This window comes from Podarcis erhardii (genome assembly GCF_964252035.2).
Source record: "Podarcis erhardii genome assembly, chromosome: 13".
Lineage (NCBI taxonomy): Eukaryota > Metazoa > Chordata > Lepidosauria > Squamata > Lacertidae > Podarcis > Podarcis erhardii.
In genome coordinates, this window is record NC_138502.1 from 21,175,460 (window position 1) to 21,182,546 (window position 7,087).

Here is a 7,087-nt window from a genome sequence, read left to right on the forward strand (position 1 = left end):
AAGTTGATAATTTGTCTGGAGAAAACTTTTAACAATGTAAATGGGAGCGGGAGACGTGAGGGAGTCCAAAGAATTGATGAAACTATGTTTGTGACAGAAGTAAGACTGTTTATTATTTGTGCATTGATATTTAAAAACTTTAATAAATATTTATAAATAAATAAAAAATTCCCATCATATGAGGTTATGTTGAAAGCCTAGAAGCAGAAGACTGTGGATAACAATTAAATTTCAACTAAAATTTACTAAGAATAAACTCACTGAAGTTAACAAACAGGACCAAGTGATGGCCATTTACTTTAATGGTTCTACTCTAAATCTTAGTTCAATATCACCCAGTGCAGTTTATAAACACAATTTTTATATTACACATGTGACATGTTAGCTAAAATGTGCTGAAGAGATTCCTATGACTTTACTCACTTTCTCAGTAATGGAGTCTGAGGAACTGATGCGATGTGAGATAAGATGGCGCCCAGTACGCTTCTGCTGCGCCCATGGACGTCTGTGCCGATAGAAAACTTGAGCTCCCTTAGCTCTCTTAGCAAAGTCCTTAGCAGAGTTTTGCAGCAGCAGAAACTGTTGCCTTGTGTGTGGATAATAAATCAGACTGAATGCAGGCTTCTTGCTAATCTCCAACAGTCTTTTAATGAGAAGAAAAACATCATAAATCAGCCCGGCGAAAGAGCAGACATCCTTTCGCCTCTCAGCCGAAAACGAAAGGAAACTCACACACAAAGCAAGATTCCCGTATGTGAACATAACCACGCCTCAGAATGTGAGATGTCACACAGAACTGTTTAACCCTATAAGTTCTGATTCTCCTCACATGCGAAACATGTTGAAAAGATATTAAGTTACAGGACATGTGACAAATTTACATAGTGGCGAAGTATTTTCCATTTTTTACTTCTTTTCAACCTTTTTAAAAATAAAATTATTTTGTGGTTCAAGCAGCTCAATACGTGTTCCTCAGATTTCCACAGTCCACACATCATTGTGACTCGGAGAAGCATCACATCTAAATCTCTGTCAAGGCATTCTTGGATATGTCATTGGCCAGAAAGCGTTCCCAATTTCTTACCAGTTTCACTTCCTGACAAATGTTATGAAGGTTAATTTTCTCCTCTTCATGGAACACAGAGATTGCTTCCTTCATTGAGTGTTCTCCAATGACTGACTGAAAATACTGGAGATGGCTTTATGCCTGAACACCACATTTTCTACCCACACCCTAAACAGAGTACTAACAGAATATCAAAATACCTTAGAAATTATTTAAATTTCCAGATGAATTAAAAAAACTAGGAAGGTAATTTCAATCAGTTAGTTTAAAGATAAGGTAGGATATCTTTAGTTTAGTTTAAAGATAAGTTAGTTTAAAGATAAGTTTAGTTTAAAGATAAGATAGGACTTGACAGCATTGTACAGCCAGCATAACTTGGCTTGCATTTACCATAATTTTGCTGGCATAATGGAAGAATGCTTGGCTGCAAGAAGGGTGTCTACTGCTGAAGAAATTAGGCTTGCTGGAATTCACTATAAAATATGTGATACACTTGATCTGTTAGGTCAATATTTTAGTTATTCCAAAGCATTTTTAAACTGCTTAGCATTTTCTACAATCCTAATTGTTGTACAATCTTTTTTACAAGCACCACCACCACCAACAACAATAATTTACAGATCAAAAGTACAATATGATTGAAAGATACAGTTTAAAGACAATAAAACAGTATAGAAAAGAGTTCAAAAAATTAGGGAATTAGGGAATATGATTTAAAAAGCACTGTTCATTGCAAGAAACTTTCCTGCAACTTGGCACTGTAAAGTGTGGAAGCTGAATATATGGGTCTTGGATTTGCAAAGAACTGGGCCCGTAATAGGCCTGAGCTTGCATCTTTCTTAAGGGCATGTTTCTCATAGATGTAAAAAGAAAGTTAGCATGAAGGTGTCAGAGAAGGTAAAAGAACTAGGAAAGTACAGAATGTTGGCGGTTTTGATTTCAGCAATGCTGTTTTTCTTGTGTTTTCCCTCTGAAGTTAGCTTATGGTGGTTTCTTATTTAGCTGGTTGTGAAAAAGCTATCATCCCTTTAAGTAGCTGTTAGCTCCGTATGTAGGCAGAACATTCCATTGATGAGCTTAACATAGATTTTGGCTGATGGGGTGTGGGTCTTCTGCAATGCAATCGCCATGTTTAAATAAACATAGCCTTGGATAGACCTTTACTCTAACCAGACGATGAAGGAGTATGTGCATCTGAAAATCTACATCAATAGGTTTATACTATAGGGAATCTGACCCTCACATAAAAATATATCATACCCTTTAATTTAAGGGGGGAGAGAACGATATGGTGGCAATAAAATTAAACCACAGGGGGAAAGGTAGAATTGTGTGTGGGAAATGATGGTGGTGGTGAGGATAACAATAACGATAATTTAATTCAGAATTTTTATTGCAATTTGAGATTATATAACAGAAAATTCATGGAAGATCTGGGGAATTTGTTATTAATTATAATAACTATGTGAAAATTTGAATTTCTCCTTGGAAATATTATCATACATGAAGGAACATAAAACGTAAGCATGCCTGTAAATCAACTTTCCCCCCCCCCATATTTCTTCTAAACACAACTACAACTTAGCATCACTGTTAATGCCCCCAACAACACTTTTTATTTCATGTTTTATGTTTATGAAACTAGCACTTCAATATACGTAGTACTGGATTTTTTCAAATTGGAGGAAATGGCTCACTGCTGTATTATTTTAACATATTGGCCAGTAAATTTTTCATGACCATAAATAATTGATATTGCTCTTATTGGCCTTTTTATTGCTTCATCACTTTTCCACCTCCTGCTGTATAGCCTAGAGGAGAAATTCGTCAAAAATGCTAACTTAGAATTTTGCACAAATTACAGACAATAGTTTGCAACAGACAATGGCTAGAGAATTGAGTCAGATTCATAACCACTATTTTAAACTGTAATCCACAGTTTGTACACAACAAGATGTTTAAATCTGTTACATTTTTATCCTGATATTTTTTACCAAAGCACTAAATGAAGAAGACTTGAAAAGTTGAAGAAGTTAGTACATATATTTGCTTTGAATAAATGGCTCAATTTAATATCTTTGTATACATAATTATCCAAACAATTAATTTCCTAGATATTCCTCCTTATTAGCTGGTCCTTTGTGTTCAAGTAAGGCCTCAAGATAATTATGTAGCATTTAGGGGCAAAGATGCAACCTAGTAACCCAGCACTAGAGGACAAAATGGAGAAGATCTCCACAGCCACCATGTATTTTCCTTTTGTGCTTAAATAAGAAGGAACAAAAGACAACCAAACACTGCAAAAGACCAACATGCTGAAAGTGATGAACTTGGCTTCATTGAAACTATCTGGCAACTTCCTGGCCTGAAAAGCCACAATGAAGCTAACAGTGGCCAGAAATCCTAAGTATCCCAGAACACAATAAAACAGAGTCACAGACCCTTCATTGCATTCCAGTATGATTTCTTCAGTCAGAGAATGCATATTAAAATGTGGAAATGGAGGAGCAGTACATAACCAAACAGTACATATAATGGCTTGAATAGTGGAGCAGCCAAGAAGAACAGAACTGGCCAATCTTTTCCCCACCCATTTTCTCATCCTGGATCCTGGCTTGGTGGCCATGAAAGCCAAAACCACAGTAATGGTTTTTGCTAAAATGCAGGAGATAGCCACTGAGAATATGATACCAAATGCTGTTTGTCTTAAATAGCAGGTCACTATGTTAGGTCGGCCAATGAATAGCAAGGAGCACAGGAAGCAAAGCAGTAGAGAGATGAGAAGAGAGTAGGTGAGTTCCCGATTGTTGGCTTTGACGATTGGGGTGTCCTTGTTCTTAATGAAAATCCCCAGCACTGCAGCTGTGATTAGAGAAGAAAACAAAATAAAGAAGGCTAAAGTAGTCCCCAAGAGCTCCGTGAAAGAGAGAAAGTTAAGGGTCTTAGGAAGGCAGTTATCTTTGTTCTGGTTTGAGAATTGACCTTCTGGGCATTGGAAACAGTCGTCCATATCTGAAAATGGGACAAAGTTTGTATCAATCGCTCAATAATCAAAGATGACAAACTCAGCATAGAACTGTCTGATTAAATAAGAATAAATGGGAATACTTTCTGAAAGTTTCTTCCTCTATACTGGTGCCATTGCTCTTTTGGTCTCAGAACATCCAGCTGGGATTAAGCAAGCTAGATCATTTCAGCATTCATCTTTCACACACACACACACACACACACACACTATCAGAGTAGACATTTCTTGTTCTATTTTCACTTATATAAAAATATTTCGATATTTCTTAGGTAAAACAATAACAAGATTCTGCAACCATACATGTGGGAAGTGTATACATTGAGAAATCAATGTATAACTACACTGGTGGTGTGAATCACTATGGATGAAGCACAAATCTCTGTCTTCCAGAGATTTCAACTACACCCATGATATGAATTTTCTGTATCAAGATGTACATCAAAAACACATGCATCATTCGACTTGAAATAAGAGATGGAAATCCCTTCTAGAAAAGCATGGCAATGGTGATGAAATTTGGCACTATAGCAAACACATTCTCTGGACTTGATATGAAATGTTATGGATCTATGTCAGAACTAGACAATTGTCATCCCTGTTCTGTTTTAGGGAACTAGACTGACAGCAGAAAAAGGGGATTCAATGGTGCAATCCATCATTTAGGTAACTATGCCTTCTACCATTCTGGTCTGAAATCTTTCCGTCCGGACATGGAGTGCAATCATAGCAACAAAATGGCTCCCCCTCCTTCTTTTTTCTTCTGTAGCCTGGATGACAGTGATCATTACATCTGGCAAGCGGCAGCACCTATCCATTAAAAATGAAGAGAAATAAATTGATGTACCTTTACAAACAGACACACACACACACACACACACAAAATGCTGCATGGGACATTGGGTCCCATGGCAAATAAGATTTATGTGATTAAAAAGCATCAAATCCCACAAGAATTTTGTACATTAATGTTAGATAGATAGAAAAGGAAAATGGGGGAAATTGATTTTGCATGTGTGTCTTTCAGACACATTGATTCACGCTCATCATCGACCAGCTCTTGAAGTTGCTGATTTCTTCACAAGCTGTTTCTTTTACCTTTCAGTAAGATTAGAAATGAGAATGCAGGACCAGTGAAAAGAACAGAGCAAGGATACAGGACACTAGAAACAATCACTCTGCTCTATGATTTAGTCCCCCATATATGTGACTGAGAATAATAATATAATAGAGTGGGAAGATTTATCAAGGCTCATTGTTGGAACTCTTCTCATTTAGCACTTTCTCTTACATTTGCCATGTACATATAAATAAGTAGACAGATAGATTGACTCTCCTACTGAATGGAATCACCTGGCATGGTTCTTTATTGGTCCTCTTACTAATTTAAGTTTTATCTTATTTCTATATTTGGATCCCACCTGGTTAAATATTCTGTGCCATGTGATAGCCTTTTCATTCACTGTGAATTTCTGATCTGGTAAAGCCTGTGGATCCACCCCTCCTACTTTCACTCGTAAAAATGATTTGTTTGGAAAAAGTACCCAGTTTACAATATCAAATCCAGATACTAATTCACCATTCTCATCAAATGCCACTCTGTCACCAGCACTGTTGTTAAAGGAGATACTTCGCAAGAAAGAGTGAAGCTGGAATGAAAAAAAGTGCAAGTCAAAAATTTTAAAAAGAGGGACTTCTGGCAAGGCAAGATAGTGAGTGCCATAGCCGCACTGAACTCCTAAGAACCACCAGAACCAACCAAGCTGCTTCGCTGGTCCCCACACCACCATCACCGTCACAGCAATGAAAAGGGAGCCCAGGGAGCTCAAAATGACAAGTGAAGAGACAGCACAAAGCCTCACACCCCCACACCCCACCAATCTCGATCCCCCCGGACTGAGAGCACCCCAATGAAGTTCCTGGACTGGAGGCCTCCAAAGCTAGATAAATAACATAGTGAAGTTGCCTCCCCCAGTCGCACACCAACATACCACTGCCTCCGCCTAGTGAGAATGGGAGGAGGGGACCGGGAAAGTCAGGGAGGCTGCGAGGGAATGTGTGGGCTAGACCAGGCATGACGCCAAGCCAATATCCCTGGCACCTGGCACAAAAGAGCAGACTGGGGCCCATTGAGGAACCACACACTGGGGACCACCCTGGGGAAAGACAAATGTGGCACAGCCCCCCCCCCCGCCAACGGAGAAGTGCAGACAGGCACACACAAATCTTATTTTATTTTAATTTTTAATTTTCAGTTCATTTATTATCAATATTTTCAAAACCCTTTGAAGAACTGTAATGGCAGTGCCCCTGTAGGAGGCCTGAACCATTGGAGGCCATTTCCTGGAACTGCGTCTCAGCCCTGATTTAGGGACCCAACACAAAGCCCCGGGGGCTCCACAGCAGAATTAAACCTGCTGCTTTTTCTTGTTTTCTCCCCCCCCTTCCTTGCTTTCTTTTTTTCTTTTTAAGTTATATACACAAGCCCCGTTTTATTTAATTAATACCATTATCACTCTTTTTTCATCCATATTTTAATGACTTCTTATTCATTTCTAACTCCAGTTGGGTGGGGTATGAATAAATTATTATTGTTGTTGTTGTTGTTGTTACCCATTTATTCTTTTAAAAAAGTTTTTTGGGGAAAAATCTCATTAAAGAATTTATTTGATTACAACACAATAAAAAAAACCAACAACAATGGGAGGATGGCATAGGCTATGAAATTAACCCCACCCAATGGACTAGAATGTGGTCTAAAGCTGCCTTTAAATCCATATCAGTGAAAATAAAAGAACTCACTATAAAACTCACTTACAAATGGTACCTAGCACCACAGAAACTGGTCTGATACTCCCAGGAACCTCACCAAAATGCTGAAGAGGCTGCACTTCCACAGGCATAAACCTCCACATGTGGTGGGAATGCTCCCAAACCCAACTCTTCTGGACAACAGTCATACAAGAAATAAGCAAAATGACTAAACAGCTACTTGG